Source organism: Sminthopsis crassicaudata, chromosome X (genome assembly GCF_048593235.1).
Source record: "Sminthopsis crassicaudata isolate SCR6 chromosome X, ASM4859323v1, whole genome shotgun sequence".
Taxonomy (NCBI): Eukaryota; Metazoa; Chordata; class Mammalia; order Dasyuromorphia; family Dasyuridae; genus Sminthopsis; species Sminthopsis crassicaudata.
Window position 1 is genome coordinate 67,876,702 of NC_133623.1, and position 22,623 is coordinate 67,899,324.

Here is a 22,623-nt window from a genome sequence, read left to right on the forward strand (position 1 = left end):
TAGTAGAGGTGGAGCAGTGGGTAGAACTCTGGAATCAGGAAGTCCTGAGTTGAAAATCTGGCCTTGGAGACTTACTTAGCTGTGTGACCTTGGGCTCTTAACCTCTATTTGCCTCTATTTTCCTCAACTGTAATATAAGAACAGTAACATCACCTATCTCCCAAGTGTTGCTGTGAGACAGTATTTCAAAAACATTTAGCACAGTGCCTGGCACATAGGAGGCACTATATCAGTGCTTATTCTTTTCCCCTTTCCACAATTTTGCAAGAATATGTCCATATTCTTCCATTAATTTTTGATAGGACATCCACCCATCAGATCTCCAGATCTATACACATTCTAGGCAAAACCAGAAACAGTCCTTTGGCCATTCTTTGCCCAGACCACATGACTGTCCTGCCACCTATTCTAGTAATGCATTTCTCTGATTGCATGCCTTACAGCAGTTGTCCAATTAGTTCTTCACTTGTGATAAGTTGTAGCCTGTTTACACGGACTATGGACTTCCCTAATGCTCTTTGAGTCTCCCTCAGCCAGCTTAAATCCTTTAGGAATCATGGTTTGCAGCAATGCAGTAATCTAGCGCCACTAGAAAAATATTGTTGTCAAAATGGTGGACTTTGGTTTCAAGGAGAAGCTCGAGGTCATTTTCCAAAGAAAACTTTCCCATACAATTTTGGGGCATGGCTCATTGTCTATGGTGGTGTTTCTCTAAAAAAATACAGAGATGCATTTGCTCTAGGGGTTGTCTTCATATTGTAAATCATATATTATAAAGTCTGCCCATTAGCCACTATTCATCCACTTAGTTTTTCCTATATGGATAATTGCCAAACTCTTTTGAATCTCAGTGTGCTGATGTTTGATATGACCTGCATAATTTTATCTGAGAACAGAAGCATCTGGAGAGCCTCTTTAGGGAATCTCTCTTCTATTTGGACTCTTCCTTAGACCTCCTTTTTTTTCTTCCTTTGACGTCCTCCACAATGGTGGCAAATATCTTTAGCAAGCATATGCCATCGTGTTTTATCCCTCACTTGATATTACAAATCAAAGAATGGCTAAGGAAAGTGATTTCTATTGTTACCTCTTTCAAGCAATCTTATATGATTCTGACATGCAAATGAGTCCTGGAATACCAAAGTGTCCAAAGAATTAAAAGTGAGGGCAAACAAATGGAAAGGTACGCAGTGGGCTTGAGTAGACAGCAGCAAATTACCCATGATGACTTGTGCAAAAGAAGCATAAAGGATATCCTCATGAAGAGCTATGGTTGGAAAAGATGGCTTGGTCATATGGCAATAGCATGTGATATATCATGCCCCACGGGCACCCAGATGGCATCCAAAGATCCCGAGGAAGGCCTCATCATGTTGACTGGACTGCCCCATCCCCTTATGGAGGATCTATTGAAAGTCATAGACAAGATTCACATAGATGAACAGCATGGATGGAAAAGGTTGCCATCTTCATTTGAAGTAATACACACATCAAAGAGATAGATCAGTTAACCAATAGGCATTAGTTCAGCATCTGCCATAAGCCAGAATCTCTGCTCAGGTCCTGGAGATACAAAGACAAAGAATAAAGCAATCCCTCCTCTCAAGGAGTTCTGTTGTTGCCCAGTCATTTCAGTCATACTCAAGTCTCTGAGACCCCATTTGAAGTTTTCTTGGCAAAGATACACAGAGTGGTTGGCCATTTCCTTCTCCAGCTCATTTTACAGACGAGGAAACTGAGGCAAACAGGATGAAGTGACTTTCTCAGGGTCATACAGCTAGGAAGTGTCTGAGGCTGGGTTTAAACTCAAGAAGAGGAGTCTTCCTGATTCTAAGTCCAGCAGAGCTTACCCAGAAGCAACTGCAGTAACGATGTGAGCTACCTGATAGTGGAGTGGGCTGCCTGGGGAGAGTGCTGATTTTCCCCTCATTTAACATTTTTAAGCAATGGCTAGATGATAGGTGCATTGCAGGGAGGGGGGAATTCTCATTCAGGTGGGCATTGGACTAGATGACCTGTGAAGAAATCCCTCCCAACTCAGTAATCTTATGGCTTTGTGAGTGTTTAATATGTTAAAATGTAATCATCCTTTGTGACAGTCTGCCATCTTAGAGATTACTTTTAGTATCTGCATTCCAATCTAGAAAATATATTTTTTTCTAGGTATTATGATTCAACTTTGGCTAAGTATTACTATTTCATGAGCTTCTATGTAGGATTTCCTTTCGTTTTAAGAGTTCTAGAATTTGCCTTCAGTGGAGCACATGCCCATAAATACAGAATATGGCCAGTTACTCTTGAGCTCTCAATGGCCCCATGTTAAATTGAGTGGCCCTATATTTTATCCTAACTTTTAACCATACAACACCAGAGCTAGAAAGGACCTCAGAGATCCCTTAGACCAACCACCTCATTTTACAGATGAAGAAACCACCGTCCGGAGAGGGGGAACTAGTTTCCCAAGATCACACAGCTAGCCAGCCACCAGTGATGTCAGAACTGGTGTCCTAGTCCCCGGGCTTCCCCAGAAATGCAATTCCCACTGTATTCTACGTCCCAGTGTAGGCATGAAATAATCAGTCGATGAACATGCATGCCTTAAGTAGTCACTTCAGTGCCAGCCACTGGGCCTAGTATGGGGAACAGCCAAGACAGCCCCTGGCCTCAAAGAGCTTCCATTTTCAATGAAATCCATTCCACCCTGAAAGCAATGAGCTCATTAAGGAGAAAGCCATATATCATGTTGTTCTGATATCGTTTGAAAGAAAAAAAACAGCCATTGTATTCTTTGTCAAATGTTCTCCTCTCTTCCCTTGTTTGTTTTCAGCTGGATGGATTGGACATCTAGGAAGGGCTCTCACCTGCCGACTAAAATAGTGTTTTAATGTCATAATGGTGCAAATTTTAGGCAAGTCTACCCTGAGGGGGGAGAAAATATGATCATTAACATATATTGATGTCATTACTAGGTTTGCCTTTGGAATTTATCTTCCAATTATAGAACCAAAAACAGGAAAAGGCCTCAAAGGTTGTCCAGCCCAGCCCTTTCCTGAAGCAGGAATCCCAGACAGAGAGCTAGCCTCTGCTTAAAGATTTCTTAAGGATGGGGAACTCACTACCAATGGAAGTGGCTCATTCAAATTTTAAATAGCTCTAATGGAGAGGAAGTTTTTCTTTATGAATAAAAAGGACTATGTTCTTAGGACCATAGGCAACTAGGTGGCCAGTCTGGAATCAGGAAGACTCAATATCCTGAGTTCAAATCTGGCCTCAGACACTTACTAGCTGTGTGACCCTGGGTAAATCACTTGATCCTGTTTGCTTCAGTTTTCTCATCTGTAAAATGAGCTGAAGAAAGAAATGGCAAACCACTCCAGTGTTTTTGTTTTGTTTTGTTTTGTTTTGTTTTGTTTTGTTTTGTTTTTGTTTTTGTTTTTGTTTTTGTTTTTTGTTTTTTGTTTTTTGCCAAGAAAATCCCAAAAGGGATCACAGAGTGTTGGATGGGACTGAACAAATCACAGCACCATAGATTTAGAGCTGGAAGGGACCTTAGGAGCCATCGGGTCCAACCCTTTCATTTTACAGAGCAAGAAATATCCTGAGAGCTGTTAAATGACTTATTGGTCACATAGCTGGTAAATCTGTGAGGTGGGATTTATACACAGATCTTCCTAATGCAAGATTCAGTGACTTATCCTTCACAACACTGGCTGTTCACGTTGCTGTTTAATGATTTCATATTCCAGCAATACTTGGGCCCGAAAGAGAGCCTCACTTATTTGAGGAGGGGGAGAAGCGGAGGGAATTCTTGAACTTTAGGCCCCAGCAACCTTTGCAGAGGACCCCCTGCCCATGAATTCTGTTTGGGATATTTAAATAGAATTGGGGAATCTTAAGAAGAGGCTGGTTTGGGGAGCGGGCTTGGCACAGGTGGCAGCCTTGGTGCCCTGCATGTGTGGAAAGTGGGGCTCCCAGATGATGGGATAAGCAGCAGCTGCAGCAGCAGCAGCAGCAGCAGACAGGAGTGGTAGTGGCAGAGTTTGAGACAGCAAATGGAGACGTGGCATTCACTTCTGGAGTTTCTGCATCCCATTTGGCCCCTGATGCTCGCTGTGGGACACAATCAGAGTCCAACAAGCCCAGCGCTCCCTCCCCTGCCAGACTGAGAGTGCAGGGGAGCCATGAGGCTGTGCAGCTCACATTCTGAGCTGCAACACTCGTGCTGTGAGTTTCAACTGATGTGTCCCCCTCCTACTGTGTTGGGGATGCAGGAAAATTGAATGGGGATTTGACTCCAGGTCTCCTTTGGAGGAGGGGGGAAGTGGCTACCATCTGGGGACCGCCATTGAAAATGTTTAATACCCAGTTTACTTCTTCCTATTACCTTGCTATTGTTTTTCATTAAATGCCTTTTTTTGCTTTGAATTAATGTGTCATCTGGCTTGGTCTGGTAAAGAGTCATTGGGTAAAACCCCAGAGAATCAGCAAAGTAACTAATTGAGACAACTAATAGTTTCAATAAAGTAACAAGCTACAAAACAAATCCACAAAGATCATCAGCCTTGCTGTATAGCCATAACAAAATCCTGGAGGAAATAATAGAAAGGGAAATCACATTCAAAATAACTAGAAGAAAGCATAAAATGTCTGGGAGTCAAGCTACCAAGGCACACTCAAGACATGTAAATACAGCTGCAAAACAATTTTTAAAGAAGTAAAGAATGATGAATAATTGGAAGGATGTTCATTGCTCGTGGTTGGGCCTCACCAATATAATAAAAATAATACTCCCTAAATTAATTTACAGATTTAGTGCTATTCCAATCAAACTACTTTATAGAGCTAGACAGAATAATAACAAAATTCATTTGAAGGAACAAAAGGTCCGAGATCTCAAGGGAAATAATGAAGAAAAGTAGGAATGAATGGGGACTAACACTTCCAGTCTTCAAATTATATTATCCAGCACTCATCATCAAAACTACTTGGCATTGGCTAAAAAATAGAAAAGTAGATCAGTGGAATGGACTAAATAAGCAAGAATCAGAAACAACCAAACTCAATAAATTGGTGTTCAACAAACGGAAAGCATCAGCCATACGAGGAAGAAATCCCCATTTGACCAAAACTTCTGGGAAAACTGGCGACCAATTGAGCAAAATAACTACCACCATCACCACATCAATAAAATTGAAACAAGATTTAGACTTGCCCTTTGCCATATACCACAAAAGTTTCCAAAAAGATACTGGATTGAAATATAAAAGGTCATAGCCTAAAAAAATTAAAGGATAATGAATAAAGATACTTTTTTTTATAATTAATACTAGAAGAATTCTTTTTTAAAAAAAATAAATCATTTTTAAAAGAAATTTGTCATCTTATATTACTAGTGTATGTCTATTCCAACTCATTCCCATGAAGCCATCCATCTCTTTTAATAAAGTATGAAGGAAGAAAGAAAAAAAGTGCTTTGAGACTAAATACTATACCAAGGCTAACTATGTGCAGTATCTCTCACAGGCCCTCGTTTCTCACTGTTACTTTCAAAGGAAGCATAGTCTCATATTTGGAGGGAGAAGAGGCAGGGGTTCAAGCTTGGTCATTATAATTTAGCAGCATTCAGTTTCAACTGCTTTTTGTGGTATCCATTGTTGTTATTGTCTATATTGGTTCTTGATTCTCACTTTGGATAGCTAAATTTTTAAAAAATCACATGTATTAAATACTTACTGTATGGCAAAGGCTGCACTAAGTGCTGGAGACACAAGATATAAAAATTGAGGCAGAACCAAGATGCTCACACTCTACTTAGGGAAGACAATACATAAAAGGAAGCCTAACTACAAGGCAGAAGGGAAGGGGGTGGCCAGGGGAATACCAAGACCCAAGGGCAGTGGGATAAATGGGTGGATTAGCCTGGAAGACTCTAGGAGGCAATTTCATGAGCTCTGAATCAATTCATGTCTCTCCATAATTCTTTATAGCGATATTCATTTTCTTATACCATAGAAAGATCCTTTTGCCTTCAGGTACCATATTTCCTAATGAACGGGAATCTACTTTGTTCCTGTGGGAGGACAATTCCTAACCAAATGAGAGAGCACAAAAGATAGGGAAGGGATATATTTTCCAACATAATTTTTTTACCCTTCCCTATACCTTCCCTATACCTATATATATGGCACCTGCCGAGGATCCATCTTTTCATGGAAGCTTCCAAGTATTTGAATACGTGTTATTTTAATGTTGAGGGTCATAGTGAATTCTTTGTAGAATTTCTCCACTTCCTCGTCCTCTGCAGCAAATGTTCGTATGTAAGCAGCAATTACCTTCATGGTGGTCTTCTTACAAAGGGTCCTCGTGAGTACCAATGACCAAATGTGCTATGAAATGATGTTTCTTGATGCCTCTGGCTGTGTGATAAGCCCAACTCCAGGGAGAATCTGTGAGTCATCCTTCCATTTAGGTACAACTTCCTTTTATCTGTGGTTTTCTTTATATGAGAATGCTTTTATTGATATGACTTATCTCCTCCAGGAGTATGTCTACCCATTGGTCACTGGATAAGGGTCTCTGATTTAGAGGAACGGCAGTTAAATGAGTGTTTCTATATCATTGAAAACCAGTGGGATTCTTAGCACCTCTGTGTACTTTTCTGCCCCTCTTCCACCAATCCTGCAGAAGCGGAAGGGGGCCGCCCAGGACTGAGGGCCATTTTCTATTTTTCTTTGTTTCATGGGTTGCCATGGTCAAAGAATTCCTCACCAAATGGTCAGTCTGCGGGTTGACGAGCCTCTCCATACTTAGCTAGGCTGGTCCTCAGAAAGCAGACGGAGGCTGTCGCCAGGCCCATGCTTGAAGCCTTTCCAATCTGGTGGAACCTGCCAGATCTTGTGCTTTATTGGCATGGCTTTTGACAGGCCGGGATCACTTCCATGCCAGGGCGAGGCGTCGGGATAGGACTTTGGGTAGAGCTTTAAGCTTTTCAACATGCTTTTCTCATAGCAACCGTGTGAGGTAGGTAATGCAAGAAAGATTATCCCCATTTTATAGATGAGGAAACTCTGACTCAGAGATGTTAATTGACACACCCATGGTCACAGAGTTATTGTCAGGGCCAAGATTGAAACCCAGGTCTCTCGACTCCAAGTCCAACATTCTTTCCACTCCACCAAGCAACCTCTTAATATAGTATGGTAAATTCCTATACTTTCTCAAACCTCCAGTAGAAATGACATTTTAAAAGTGGGAGATATTTTCGCTGAGAGGAGAGTTCTATGGCTCCATTTACCTGTTTGAAGGGACACTGGATTCCGGTACTGTCTCAATCAGAGCACGTGCCGAGGATCCGAGAGCAGCGAGTGAAGGTTCTTCGTCTTTTTAGGAAACCCGTCCGAGGAGTTCCTTCTTCCTAGCTTACACACATAGACATTTTCCTCCTGTTGTTGGGAACTCTTTTTGTGCTATCTTGTCTTCTTAAACCCATCTAGCTTCACTAGCTGACCAAAATATCATGGTGGCGATGACTTTTTGATCCCCTTTGGGGACAGGTCACGCAGAGGAGGAGTTGGGCTTCCAGGAAATTAACCTTCAAAGGTTAAGCACCTACCTCCATAAAGCACAAACCAAGGCATCGTTTCCCCCTCACACACATGTGCCCTTTATGCTAATTCTCGGTATGTTTATGGAAAAATGTGCCCCAGGATTATGGGGGATGGTTTGTGGCTATTTTTCTTATTGTACCATTTAAGCAACCGCCTTTGCTTTGAGCTAATTATGTTCTCTTGGCTGGAAGGTAAACCCATTGGTGAAAGCTTAAGTTCTGAGTGGAAAGATACTTATCCATGCAGAACCTTGACCCTGGGCTCGCCAGCCATCTTTTGGGACTTGTCCTAAAAGTCGATGGCTGCCCCTGGGTGGCATCCCGTGGGATCTGTGATTTCATCCATTTGGGAAATTCCCAGTCTGAGAACTCCCTGGATCTAGCAGTCGAAGACTTAGTAGCTAGTCTTAGGGATTTATCTACTTGCCTGAGGCATCTAAAGCAGAACTGTCTTGCTCTGGGTAACACAGTTAGTTTATAAACATCAAAGGCACAAGGTGGCATTTTATACGCTAAGCTAGGCTGCTTTTGTATTGTGCTCGCTGGTACCTCCAGTAATCCTACCTTCATTAAAAACACTACCAAGTTTGGTTGGAAGAATTTTCAAAAACTGAGAAGCGGGTGAGCCTGTAGAGTTACAGGCCATGGAATTTGACCTCTCTTCCTAGTGAAAGTCTATACCGTGTTGGGAAAAGGGGATGCTTTGTGAGAATGTGCAAAGGGCAAATAATGTGGCTTGCTCCAGAACAGGTCAAAACAAAGTTAATTTCTTTTTTGAGATGGAGCAACTAGCACAGGTCTCTCTTGAGCTATCGCTGCAGAGAAGATGGAGAGATACGGGTACCATAGTTAGAGGGCTTTGGAGCTGATGATCGACCGGCTGATCAGACCTAAAGCAGAGCCATCAATAGGTCACTGAAGGGAGACCTTTAGCAGAACATCCCCGGGCTTGATTCTGTGTTATCCAGTTGTCTTATCGATGAATTCAACAAAGGGATAGAAGGCATATTTTTCAACTCTGCAGATGGCTTATAGTGTGGTAGGATACAAACACGCCGTGTGCCAGTCAAGAGCCCAAAGAGAGCTCAACAGGCAAGAATAGTAAGCCAAATTGATAAGGACAAATATAAAGTGTGTGCATAGGCAGGGGGAGCCAAGCCAACAAACCCTGGGCAACGTATGGCAGACAAAGAGTTTCTATGAAAAAAATCTGAAAAATCTGAAAAAAACTGAAAAGATCTGAAAAAAATCTTAAAAGATTGTAAACTCAAACTGAATCACCAGAGGGATACGGTGGCCAAAAGAGTTAATGCTCCCCTGGGCTGTGCTAACAGAGGCAGGATGGCCACAGGGAGGACGGTAGTGCTCCATGAGACTCTCAGGACCCCTTTGTGAGCACGACAGACAAGTTGGGATGTTTCCAGGAGATCGTGACAAGGGGGATGAGATGTCTGTACAACATTGGGACTGAGGATGTGGGAGAGGAGATGACTCGGAGCTGTCCTCGAATGTTTGAAGAACTGTCTTGTAGAAGAAGGACTAAAGCTGCCATGCTTGGTCACAGAGGGTAGAACCAAGGGGAAGTCTCAGACAGAAAGGCTCAAGGTCACCATGAGGAAAACTATCCCAGCCATGGAGCTGTCCAAAAGGAGAATGGGCTAGCTCAAACCCCCCAAATTCCAGCCCTTTGGAGGTCTGCAAACAAAAGGCAGAGCGCCACTTGTTGGAGAAGGTGGAAGAAAGGAAGTGTGGTCTGGTATGAGGTGAGCTAAGCCGGGAGTCAGGGCGGCAATCAATTGAATGATCGGTCATTCAACATATCTATCTATATCTATCTATCTATCTACATATCTATCTATCTATCTATCTATCTATCTATCTATCTATCTATCTATCTATCTACAGAAATGGAGGCTGGGCTAGCCGGGTCATAGAGGGCATGGAGGCTGGCTGAACCAAATATTAGAAAGCAAGGAGGCTGGCTTAGCTGGGCTATAGAAGACATGGAATCTGGTCTAGCTGTGCCATTGAGGGCATGGAGGCTGGCCTAATTAGGCCATAGGGAGCATAGAGGCTGCTCTACTAGATCATAGTCCATGGAAGCTTACCTAGCTGGTCAATAAATGGCATGGACACTGGCCTAGCTGGGTCATAGAAGGCATGGAGTTTAGCCTAGATGGGACACAGAGGGCATGGAGTTTGGCCTAGCTGGGCCATGTAGGACATGGAGGCTGGCCTAGCTGGGTCATAGAGTGCATGTAGACTGGCCTAGGTGGGCCATAGAGTGCAGGTAAGCTGGCATAGGCTGGGCCACAGAGGGCATGGTGTTTGGCCTAGCTGGGCCATGTAGGACATGGAGGCTGGCCTAGCTGGGCCATGTAGGACATGGAGGCTGGCCTAGCTCTGCCATGTAGGACATGTAGGCTGGCCTAGCTGGGCCATAGAGTGCATGTAGGCTGGCTTAGCTAGGCCACAGAGAGCATGGAGTCTGGCCTAGCTGGGCCATGTAGGACATGGAGGCTGGCCTAGCTGGGCCATGTAGGACATGGAGGCTGGCCTAGCTGGGCCATAGAGTGCATGTAGACTGGCCTAGCTGGGTCACAGAGGGCATGGAATCTCACCTAGCTGGGCCATAGAGTGCATGTAGGCTGGCTTAGCTAGGCCACAGAGAGCATGGAGTCTGGCCTAGCTGGGCCATGTAGGACGTGGAGGCTGGCCTAGCTGGGCCATGTAGGACATGGAGGCTGGCCTAGCTGGGCCATGTAGGACATGGAGGCTGGCCTAGCTGGGCCATAGAGTGCATGTAGACTGGCCTAGCTGGGTCACAGAGGGCATGGAATCTCGCCTAGCTGGGCCATAGAGTGCATGTAGGCTGGCCTAGCTGGGCCATAGAGTGCATGTAAGCTGGCCTAGCTGGGCCACAGAGGGCATGGAGGCTGGCCTAGCTGGGCCATAGAGTGCATGTAGACTGGCCTAGCTGGGCCATGTAGGACACAGAGGCTGGCCTAGCTGGGTCACAGAGGGCATGGAATCTCGCCTAGCTGGGCCATAGAGTGCATGGAGGCTGGCCTAGCTGGGCCATAGAGTGCATGTAGACTGGCCTAGCTGGGCCATGTAGGACACAGAGGCTGGCCTAGCTGGGTCACAGAGGGCATGGAATCTCGCCTAGCTGGGCCATAGAGTGCATGGAGGCTGGCCTAGCTGGGCCACAGGGGGCATGGAATTTGGCCTAGTTGGGTCATAGAGGGCATGGAGTGTGGCTGAGTTGAACCATGAGGGCATGGAGGCTGGCTTAATTGGGTCATGGAGTGCAGGGAGCCTGGTGGAACTGAGCCATAGAGTACATAGAGGCTGACCTAGTTGGGCCATTGAGGGTGTGGAGGCTGGTGGAACCAAGCCATAGAGGCCATGGACTCTGGCCTAGCTGGGCCACAATGGGCATGGAGCTTGGCCTTGTTGGGCCATCGAGGGCATGGAGGGGACTTAGTTGGGCCATAGAGTACATGGAGTCTGGCCTGGCTGGGTCATAGGTTATATGGTGTTTGCCCTAGCTGGGCATGGCAAAAAAACAAAAAAACAAAAAAACAAACAAAAAAAACCAAACAAACAAAAAAAAAAAAAAATCAAGGCCAAGAAGACTGGGTGAAAGAGGAGCCAGGTTCCAATATCCCCATTTTCTGTTACATTTACACTGTGGTTTCCTGTGTGATTTCTGTCAGAACTTTTTGGTGAAAGCTACATATTCCTTAATTGATTAGCTATCTCATACCGATAGAGTGGTGATGGACACAGAGTATACACCGATTGAGACACATTGTTTTTGGCTGTGGCCATTGTGGGAATTGATTTTGCTCCGTCTCTATATTTGTAACAATGTTTTTTTTTCCTTGCTCTCTCAATTGGAGGGGCTGGATGGGAGAGAGATAGAAGGAAAATCTGAAAATAAAATACAATTGAATTTAAAGAATCGTTTGAATGGTGGGTAGTTAGTAGGTTGTAACAGACTGCTAATGATGACTCCATGTGATAAGTGACTTAAACGCCATCCTTCGGTAAATGCAGGATTGGAAAAGGAGGGGAGCCAGTCACGGCATGAGGGATCGCACTAGTCCCCATGGAATATAAAAGACCTCCCCAGAGGCTTCTAGCATGCACATCCTCTTGGGATGATTTATGGGAAGGCCGTGGACAAAAACCGGTGAGGATAAGATGGGCTGCACCCTGCAGTCATTAAGGAACACCCCCACTGAGGAGAGAATGGATCAGTGTGAATATCATCAGAGTCAGGCAGCAGACAAGTATTTCTCAAAGACCTACTATGTACCAGGCGCTGTGCTCGGCAGGAATTTGACCTAGTACCTCTATCTCATCTCTGCAACCTTCTTTTCATTCCCTTTTGCCCTGGGATCCTAAAATGGCCCTTCTGGTTCTCTAATGGTGGAACTTTCTGTGTTTTCATGGATTTCTTTCCAGAGGCTTCTATAATTTGGGGAATCATTTGCAAGGTGTGCTGTAATTTGGAATTTGACCACTTTCTCAGGCACTTCCTAGCTGTGGGACCCTGCCGAAGTCCCCTAAGCTTCTCTGAGTCTCAGTTTCTCCACATATATAATGGGGATAATAATCACACCTCCTTCCCAGGATTGTTGTGAGGGTCAACTGAACTGATTCAGGGGAAGCGATTTGCAAAGCATAAAGCATTATCTAAATGTTAACTATTTTAAGTTATTACTGTATTATTTACTCTTGTCCCTGATATCCTTTGAGAGTTTTCCTGCCCTTCACAATTGTCATTTCTTAAGTACTTAATATATCATATACACTAACACCTTAAGGTTTGCAAAGCATTTACACATATTATTATCTAGGCCAATCCTCACAAAAACTTCAAGAGACTGATGTTGTTATGAGCTCCATTTTACAGATGAAGAAACCGAGGCAAAAAGAGATTCATAACAGCGGAGGTCGTCCTTCTGTTTTCATGCCTTTTTCCTCTGATGGCCTCTTTTATTTTGCCTGCCAATTGTATGGTGTTGTCATTTAAGCAAGCGCCTGGATTTTTTCAGGATTCTTTCTTGAGTGCATACATTTTCCCCCCGAGCTTCCAATAAGGTTCAAGACCATTGCCAGTTGTGCTGGGTCTTTTTTTAAAGAAATATTTTCAGTCTCTTCATACCGATGTTTACGTTTTAGCATTGTCCCCTTTTTAAAGACAGAATAATTGTGGAGTGGATTTTGTTGGATTCACCTGTTCACGTGGAATGCCAACTGGACTTCAGCTTCCTGTCCCCTCCTAGAACCACGGCCTATATCCACTCTCCACACACCAAACTGGCCTTCTGGCTGTTTTTCCAAAGAACACTGGATCTTCTAGCTCTGTGACTTTGGGTTACTGGCCATCCCTCATACCTCATCATCTCCACTCTTTGAATTCCTCGTTTCTTTCCAAGCGCTAACCATCTCAAGTTGTTGTTGTTCAGTCATGTCACTCGGGTCCAACTCTTCCTGACCCCTCTTGGGCTTTTCTTGGCAAAGATTCTGGAGTTGTTTGCCATTTCCTTCTTCAGCTGGAGGAGGAACCTGAGGCAAACAGGGTGAAATGACTTGCTCAGGGTCACGTGGCTAGGTAAGTGTCTAAGACCACATTTGGACCCAGCACTCTATCCACTGTACCCCCTATCTGCTCATCACCTCGAATGATGTTCCTTCCCCATGAAGCTGCTAATGTCCCCATCCCTGAACAAATTTCGTTGCATCTATTTTTCATTTACTTCTCATTTTCTCTGCCATAAAGCAGACTCCTTAAGATTAAGGCTCATTTAATATCCACCTTTGTATCCCCGGTCTAATTCCATGGCACACAGTAGGCGTTCAATAAGTGCCTGTTGCTTTCTTGCTCAATTGATTTTCTTTGATGTTCCATAAATATTCTTCAAGGCAGCTGTCATTTATTTTATCCAAAACCCTTATTTCTGCATTTCATTCTTATGAGGCATTCAGCCAGTCCGTGTATGGATAATTGAAGAATCACATCATTATAGCTTGGCCTAATTTTTCAGCTTTTCCAGTTTCTTAACATCTCCAGCTCAGTCTCATTATCCTGCTCAGGTGGCATATAGCCTTATTACCACATTTTTATTATTTAAGGGTGAAATTTCCACCCCCGGAGATTATGTAGTTCCTTCTTTGTCTGGCATTTTTGTACTCTATCACTACAGTTTTTTTTTTTTAATCATACACAGTGCCTTATCCCATCCTTTCTTAGAGCTTGGCAGCTCTCTGGACAATTGGTCATTCCCTTTCCACCGAGTCTGCAACAAGTCGTTTAGATCTCGAGCTTTATTTGCTTTTTAATCTAGACATTTTGTTTTTGCAAGTTTCTGGTGTGACACTAGGCAGTGTGGTGCAGTAGAGTGAATGGGGTCAAGAAACTGTGAAATCAGGAAGACCGGGATCCAAGTCTCACCTCTGCATGTGTTGGCTCTGTGACCTTGGCAAGTGGCTCCATTTTTTGGTACAGAGTCTAGTAGAGGATCATGGCTCCTATGTCTACTGGGTGCCAGAGAGTGGGTTAAGGACCAGTGATACAAAGAAAGGCAAAGGGCCTTTCTCTACCCAGATGGAGCTTTGGGGAAGGGTGGAAATGAGGTTAGGGGAGCCAACATGCAAATAACTGTGCAAACAAGCTAAATTGGACATAATTAACAGAGGAAAGGCATTAGAATTAAGGGGGATTGGGAATGACTACTTGCAGAATGTGAGCTTTTAGCTGGGGTGGGGGGAGGGAGCCAGAAGGCAGAGCTGAGGCGGGAGACAGTTCCAGGCTTAGGGGACAGGCAGTGAAAATGCCCGGGGTAACAATGCCAACAAAAGAGCAGAAAGCAAACCAACAGCTGCCCACTTTCCAATCTTAATGCTCAGCTCCTGCCAGGAAGGGGTTCGAGGGCCCTGTGAGCATCAGGTAATTAATTGTCATTTCCTCCGGGAAATTCCTTTTGCCACACAACTGTTACTGTAAGCGACACACCAGGTTTCTGGGCCGCATTGGTGTAGCAGATTTCCACACCAGTAGCTCCCCGTATTGCTGGATTCACAGGTTTGGAGCAACAACAACAACAACAAAAAATCAGAGCATAAAAATCTTTCCACAGTTTGGCTTTTCCTTTCTGTTCCATCTTAATTGTTTGATGAAGTGGTTAAGTAACATTTTTTATCACCGTTTTCCAGAAACCTATTGATCTCCCGCTTACCACCCTTCCCTCTCCCTGTGGAATTGTCACTTCTGGGGGCTTGTTTCTCGAGTGGTCTCTAGTTCTACCATTTTCCTAGGGAAAATTCTGGTATCTTCCAGGTAAGGTGTCACTGACATTCGAACTAGAATTTGGATCGCTGCCACCAACAGGCAAGGCAGAAAGAGCTCTGGAGAAAGAAAGCTTGATTCTGATAGTAAGGAAAGAAAAAGACAAGTGGAATTTGCCTTCTGGACAGACGCCAGCATTCCCTTGTAAGGCTGATGTGGCTTACTTAGGGAGCTCTTCTTTTTTTTTTTTTTAATTCTCTCTCTTTTTAATTAATTTTTATAATTATAACATTTTTTGACAGTATATATGCATAGGTAATTTTTTTTTACAACATTATCCATTATACTCCCTTCTGTTTATGGAGCTCTTCTAGCAAGTTTTCTACAGGCTCGGTATCCCTCCATTGCTCTTGCTGCTTTGTGAGATGGCAACTTAAATCCAGTCACACAGGAGGGAGGAAATCGTCCTCCTGACGCCAGTGGCCCTCTTCGAGAACAAAAGCCCAACAGCAGTAAAAACAGCTTCTGACATCCTCCAGTAAGTTCACACTCGAAACCTGTGTGGTCCTGAGCTACCACATCCCTGTTTGGCAGGGATAGGAAGTGTTTGCCGGCTGAGCTCAGAAGAGCGCCATATTGTCACGGATGTAGAGCTGGGGGGAACAACCCATCTAAGTCAACCCACATTTTACAAATGAGGAAACTGAGACCCAGAGAGAGGGGGCAATGACTTGCTCGAAGTCACACATAGTATCTTAGATCTAGAGCTGGAAGGGACATCAGAGGTCCAGCAACCTTGTTTTAAAGCCTATGAGACCAAGGCACAGGGAAATTCACTGACGTGCCCTATTCTACAGGTGGTCAATGTCAGAGGTAGCGTTTGAACTGAGGTCCCCTTCCTCCAGAGCCAATGAGTCATTCCATATAACAAATAATATATTAAATTAAAATTTAGATTAAAAATTTCAATTAAATTTTTTTTAAAATTAATTTTAATTTTTAAAAAAATAATTAAAATTTTTAATTAAAATTTTTAATTTTTTAAAAATGAAAAGAGGAAAATCAGCCAAACTGACTAATACATTGAAAAGATCTGAAACTCTGGATCTCCCACTTCTACAAAGGAGTGGAGTCAGGGTAGTTTCTCAGATCAGAGAAACATCTTTAAGAAAAGATGATCATCAGCCAACATCTGCATTTTATACATTTCCCATAAGTCAATGCTTGTTCACTAGCCCCCACTTTAAATTACCATGTCAAATTCTAGTTGCTTGATCTGCTAAAGAACCCCAAAATCTTGCTCATTAATTCTGACCTTGTTCAAAACCTCAAAACCATCTTTGACTATATTCAATCAAGTGAGTCTTACTTCGCAATACCTGTCAGTTGTATAGCAAAAGAGTACGGGAGCCAGCTTGTACAGGCTCTGAGAGCTGATTGTTAAATTTTCATGTGAGCATTTCTGCTTCAGAAATAGCAAATGTCACAAATTGGGACAGCTTCATTCCTTTATAGATTGTTGATTTAAGAAAGTGTGGAGAAAATGTTGCTAATGCAGATTAAACTAAGAGGGAGTCATGTGTACATTCTCCCTCTCCCCAAAAGCCTGTTGTTAAACTTACTAGTCCTGAATCCATTTCTCCTTCCTGAAGGAGATTGGTTGAATAGTGTATATCTGTCTTTCCTGAAGTTTGTCCAGTACATCAAAGCCATATTCCCTTTCCCTAAAACTGCTTTCACTGTCACTCACCCCATTCAAGCATGTACTGTGGCCAATGATAAAAACTGATAAGATCAAGTCAAAACTTCTGAACCTGACATTTAGAAACTGACTTTTGCATCTTCGTTTCCCCCTACTCCCCAGTATAATTATCCTGGCTAGTCTTCCTAATGATCCTTGCCATGGGACAGATTCATTCATTCTCACTCCCAGCCCAATTCGAGACCTTCTTTGTTGTCGATGCTCTATACCACCTGATCCACCACTCAAGAGTTGGCCATCTTGTGTTGTTTTTCTCATTCAGATCTTTCCTTTTTCCTTTCTTCACCAAACCTCAGAGGGCTAGAGAGCAAGGAGTGTTTCTTTTGCTTCAACTGTCCTGCCCGTACTGCCCAGGGTTGTATTAAGTAGATAGAATCATAGCATGTTAGAATTGGAAATTTGTTCAGATGGCTTTAGCTTTTGAGCCAGAGATCCTGCTGTCAGGCATATGCCCCATGGAGGTCAGTAACAAAAAGACAGGCCCAACGCCGCAGCGTTTTCATTAGCAGAGGCTGGAAACGAATATTACATCAATTAGGGGATGGCTAACCAAATTGTAGTGCATGACTATTTATTACTGTGCCATAAGAAAGGATTAATAGGAAGACTACAGAGAAACATGGAAAAAGATTCACTTGGACTGAAGTGAAGGGAAATAAGTAGAACCATGAAACCACTACACACAATAATTAAAACAGTGTACGTGAAAAGACCACCACCACCACCACCAAATGAAACTGTGGTGGAATCCTAATGACCAAACTCAGCCTTGAAGAAGAGAGGAAAAAAATGTGCCCTTTTCCTTCTTGGCAGATGTGAAAATCTACATGTGTGAAATATGGCACACACCATCAGGCTCAGTGGATGTTTGATTAGTTTTGCTGAACTGATTTTTTCTCTCTTTCTTTTTCTTCTTTCTTACAAGGGATAGCTCACTAGGAGCCAAGGAAGGAAATGAAGAGGGGTACAGATGGAAATGAACATAAAAATAAAATATATACCTAATTTTCAAATACTGGAAGGATCCCATAGAGGGATCATGTAGTTCAACCTCTCCCAGGCTTTCTCCCTCACCTCCATTTGACAGAGCTTTTTTAGAGATGGAGGAACAAGCTCAAAGAGAAGTGATCTGGCCACAGTCAGGCGACAAGTTAGGTAAAGAGCAGAGGGGCTCAAACCTCAGGGTCATAATTTCCTTTCATTGTTTTTTTCCATTCCAGTTGTTGACTTGCCCCTGAGTACCGCCAGTATGTTCACTTTGCTCATCTTCCTGATGGATGTTGATTCCTGTAGTTGAATCAATTATCCCGCTATCCACATCAATCAAGAAGATGACGGGAATGAATAGATTGGCTGAGCTCTAGTCCATTCATTGTGCCTTCTAGATATAGCCTCTCTCCGATAAACAGTACTTATCTGTATGTCCCCAATTCATGCTCTGTGGCTTTTGTGCTCCTACAAAGATGTAGCTTTTTTGTTTAGCTATAACTGCTATTAAAACCATTTCTATGGGAAGCATGTTTTAATAATTGGTTACATCTGAGTTGCTGATAAGTGCTTTCCATTTGGCAGCCAGTGTTTACGTGGATTAACTATTGTACCCTGTTTAGCGTGAATGTACCTTAACCTTTCTCTCTTTTTGTTTTATTACATTTTTCATATCCCTTAATCAGAATTCTGGAAAACAACATTAGCAGTACCGAATGCAGTTCATCTTGTACAAAGAATATACTAAAAGCTGACCACTCCTAAATGAAACAATAATGGGTTTTTCCTAGTAAAAGTTCCCGTACAGCTGGGAGGAAAAGTTTTGTCAGCTAGGAATTACCTTGGATTTTCAAGATTCAAGTTTAATCGGAACACTAGGGGAACATAACGAGAGCACTCTCTCAAAGAATTGGTGCAAGAGTTCTTGACCTTTTTTGTGTTCCTTGGCCTCCTTTGGGAGTCCCGTGAAGTCTCTCAAGTTCTCAGAATCCTCTTTTCAAATGCATAAAATGCATGAAACAAAATACAGAGGAGTGCCAAGGAAACAAATTCTATTGAAATGGTTTTCAAAATATTTTAAAAATTTTAAAAATTAAGAAATTTTTTTTAAAATTAAGAAACCCTATATTCAAGATAGGATTGACTAATATAAGAATATTTAGGGAAATTAAAAAATATCCTTGTAAACAAGTTCCACTTGTTATATTCAGAACACACTTTCATAGGATTCTAGATGTAGGACTTGAAGATACCTCAGAGAACATCTAATATAGCCCCCTATTTACTAGATGAGGAAACTGAGCATTGAAGTGAACTGACTTGTCCCATGATTGCAATAGGAGCCTAAATAGAGAGATGGGAGGACCCCTTGAGACCATCTTGTCCATTCTTCTCTTTTTACAACCAAGGGAACCAGTAGTTGCCTTTCTCATTTATCATTTTGTGTGATTTTCTTAACAACTCATGAAGTAGATAGAGCTAATTTTATTGATATAGACAGCTGTTAAATGTAATAAATGGTAAAGAACAATGCATGATATTTGGAGTCAGAAAACTTAGGTTTGAAATCCCAGCTACCTACTAGCTCTAAGTGGCTTGGAGCAAATCCCTTCTCCTCTCTGAGCTACCTCAGTTTTCTCACATGAACTACTCTAGGGAAGGGAAGTCTGGGTGAGGGTCAGCATGGTACAATGAAAAGGTCACCGGATCGAGAGTCTGAGGACCTATCTTTTGGTCTCATCTTGGCCACTTTCAATCTGTGTGACCTTGAGCAAGTAAGTCACTATTCTTCTCTAGGTTTCTGTTTCTTCATGTTAGAAAGTGAAGAAGTTGGTTCCCATGATCTCTCCTTCTTCTAGATCTAGGTTATTATAACAATCACCACCTCTTCCCCTTTGGGATGCTTTGATTCTATGTCTCAGAGACCAAGGTTTTCTGCCTTTCAAGCTTTTTTTCTGGAGGATGTCTTTTCCTCTAGCCTAGTTAGAATTGACCTTGAGTAAATGGAAAGAGTTTTTCATCCCCTCCTTCTTTTCTTTTCTTTTTGTCTCATAAAGCTGGTTTATTAATGCCTTTTGTCTTTACATACTAGTCATTTTAGCACTTCCACCTCTTCTTCCTTCAGACTGAATTCTCCTTGTGACAAATGAAACCAACACATCTAATGGAGTGATGGCCCTGTCTTTGGCAAGGTATACAATAATCTGTCATATGGCCCTCCACCTCTCTGTCACGAAGGGGGATCTTGGTTCTATTGGCCATTCTCTGTCACCTTCTATTCTTCAGAGTTAGAATTCTTTCCATTCATTTACATTATAGGAATTGTTGTGCACATAGTTCTCTGGGTTCTCCATATTTTATTCTGTATCAGTTCATGCAAATCTTCCCTCATTTCTCTAAATTTTTGACATCTTTCATAATCATTGTATATTAATGTTGGAATCCATTGCATTCGTATACCATACAATTTTCCCCCCAAGTCCATTGGTCAGCATTCACATTGTTATCAGTTTTTTGTCATCATGCATGGGTGCCATTTGCAATACAGATAAACGTGTAAATGTTCCAATGGAGATGATCATGTATTTAGGGCTTTTCCTGTCTTTGCTTCCTTAAGATTGGAGATACAGTAATGGAACTGTTTGACCCAGATCATTGAGTCAAAGGGCTTGGATAGTTTGGTCATTTTTACTAATTCTGAGTTGCTATCCAGAGCAGCCAGATCGCTTCACACCTTGAGCAAGAGTGAAGGAATACTCTTGTTCTCCCATGCTCCCTCTGATGTTGATGTCTCACTTTTTGTTATCTTTGCCAATATGCAGATTGCCAGGTGAAACTTCAGCTATCTGAATTTGAATGAATGAATGAACAAGCATTTCTGAACACCTATCCTGGGGAAGGCACAATGCTAAATGCTGGGGATAAAAATACAGAAGTGAGACTTTATATTCTAATAGGGAAAGGTAACACAAGTTGGGTCAAGGAATGGGATTTTGGTTGGAAAGTCACAAGGATTGTGAATAGTCATAGGGGAATGGATTGATTGTGTTTTCCAGGAATTACAGTGGTGCTTTACTTTTTTTTTCCCAGAGCAAGTGACAGAAAACAGTGATGATGATGATGATAACTAGTGAATTTATATAGTGCTTTAAAGTTTGCCAATTATTTTACAAATATCAACTCATTTGATCCTCACAATAATCCAGTGTAGGAGGTACTATTGTTATCTCTTTTTTACAGATAGAAAACTGAGGCTTAGAGAGGTTAAGTGACTTTCTTAGGGTCACACAGCTAGTAAATGTCTGGAATGGAATCTGAACTTAGGTGTCCCTGACTCAAGTCCAGTATTCTACCTACTGGGGCTCTAATTTGGAAGATACCCAGAGTAGGGCATTATGGTGTTTGGGGGAGGCTAGATAAACTAAACTGTCAGCAATTAGGAGGGCAGGGTCCCAAGGGGAGATATCATATTGTATTTCTCTTATTATTGGTGATTTGGAGCATGTTTTTATGTAGTCATTTACAGTCTGATATTCTGCTTTTGAAAACTGTTCTTGACAGCTGAAGGAAATGAGCAGGACCAGGAGATCATTGTACACAGCAACAACAAGACTATACGATGATCAATTCTAATGGACGTGGCTCTCTTCAACAATGAGATGATTCAAACTAGTTCCACTTGTGCAGTGATGAAAAGAGCCATCTACACCCAGAGAGGATTGTGGGAACTGAGTGTGGACCACAACATAGAATTTCCACTCTTTCTGTTACTGTTTGCTTACATTTTTGTTTTTCTTCTCAGGTTATTTTTACTTTCTTTCTAAATCTGATTTTTCTTGTGTAGCAAGATAACTGTATAAATATGTAAACATATATTGGATTTAACATCTATTTTAACACATTTAACATGTCTTAGATTACCTGCCATCTAGGGGAGGGGATGGGGGGAAGGAGGGAAAAATTTGGAACAGAAAGTTTTGTAAAGGTCAGTGCTGAAAAATTACCCATGCATCTGTTTTGTAAATAAATAGCTTTAATAAAATTTTAAAAAGGGAAAATTGTTCTTGCCCTTAATCACGTATTTATTGGGAAATGATCCTGGACATTATAAACTGGTGTCAATTCCCTCTGTCTTCAGAATATCAGACACTTATTGGTGATATTGGATGCGATTTCCTCCACTTCTGATTCTGCCTCTGATGATTTGATTCACGTATCTGTCAGTGATCTTCACAAGAAGTCTTGAAGGAGATAAATGTTATCTGTGAAATTCTTTTAAGCGTTTGGAGATATTTTTACACTGCCTCATGGTGCTACTTGTCGCTAACCTGATCCAATTAAGCAGGAAGGATCAGGCATGGGGTGAAGCCCATGCTCACCCTCCTGATTATGACACTTCATTCTGCTAAACACAAGTACCAGGGGATGTTTCAAGCTTTCTATTGTTCTAAGAGTGGCAATGCAAGCTCATTAGTGTAGGAAACATTGCTGGTGTGCCTTTACTCAGTCACACTGTGCTCTCAGCTCTCATTTTCCTGAGAACTCTTAATTCCTCCCTGAATCGGTTACATTTCACTGGTGTGATTGTGCCATAATAAAGTCACTCCCATAGGAACAGAAAGAACATACTTAGCTGTATACAGTGTTTTACACTTTACAATCCAAAAAGTAACAATAAAATATTGACCACATAGTTTCAGATTAATTGCCAGGAAAGGCACAATCTTTCGCTTCCTTATACCTTGTTCCTTATTTCCCTGTCCAGGTTGTTCTTTCTATAAGCTATCAAAAGATGACAACAAGAAGGGAAAAAAAAAGGAGTAGAGGAAGTCGTTAGCATTTATATAGTACTTTAATATTATATAGCTAAGTGGTACGATGGATAGAGCACTAGGTTTGGAATCAGGGAGACTCATCTTTCTAAATTAAAATCCAGCCTCAGATACTTACTAGCTGTGTGACCCTAGA